The sequence below is a fragment of the Pteropus vampyrus genome, unplaced genomic scaffold (genome assembly GCF_000151845.1).
Source record: "Pteropus vampyrus isolate Shadow unplaced genomic scaffold, Pvam_2.0 Scaffold325, whole genome shotgun sequence".
Lineage (NCBI taxonomy): Eukaryota > Metazoa > Chordata > Mammalia > Chiroptera > Pteropodidae > Pteropus > Pteropus vampyrus.
Genome location: NW_011889106.1, coordinates 1,257,417 through 1,258,007, shown reverse-complemented (window position 1 = coordinate 1,258,007; position 591 = coordinate 1,257,417). Strand labels below are relative to the sequence as shown.

Here is a 591-nt window from a genome sequence, read left to right as displayed (position 1 = left end):
AGCAACTATACACACACACACACACACACACACACACACACACACACACACACACACACACACACCTTACTGTTAAATCATGCACCTGAAACTTACTGGATTTCGTTAACTAATGTCACCAAAATAAAAATAAAAAAAAACTTAATAAATTAAAAAAAAACAGTCAAATAAACATAAGACTTTTAAAGAGCAACATGGGATGGAAGAAGACAATGCAGAAATGTTTTCAGAAAATTAAAAAAAATAAGTTCAATAACAGAATTCTCTTTCAATTACTATTAAAATAAAAAGTAAAAGAGATTTTTAAGGCATACAAAACCTTAGGTGTTTAACTACATAAAACCCCTCTTTGCAAACATTTTAGAGAAAGCTTTCCAGCAAGAAAATAAATAATTCCAATAAGATACTAGAAGAAAAAAAAAAAGAAAAAGAAAAAAGCTTACCTGGTAAACTCTAATGTTGTCTAACATTAATATAGGAGTAAACAAAAAAATCATATATTCATAATAATCCAAAACCAAAACCTAATATGATAATGTGGCAGAGAAAACATGGCAAGATAATACCGTTGACAGAGGAAGTTAGAGTAGA

General features: G+C 28.9%; 1 long non-coding RNA gene across 1 annotated transcript in view; it reads left to right on the top strand.

The window, feature by feature from the left end:
* LOC105304014 overlaps positions 1 to 379 on the top strand; it is a 21,796-nt gene extending 21,417 nt beyond the window's left edge. The window contains exon 3 of the long non-coding RNA XR_896957.1: positions 367 to 379. This is a non-coding gene — a long non-coding RNA (uncharacterized LOC105304014). The remainder of the gene's footprint in view (positions 1 to 366) is intronic.
* Positions 380 to 591: the final 212 nt, after the last annotated feature.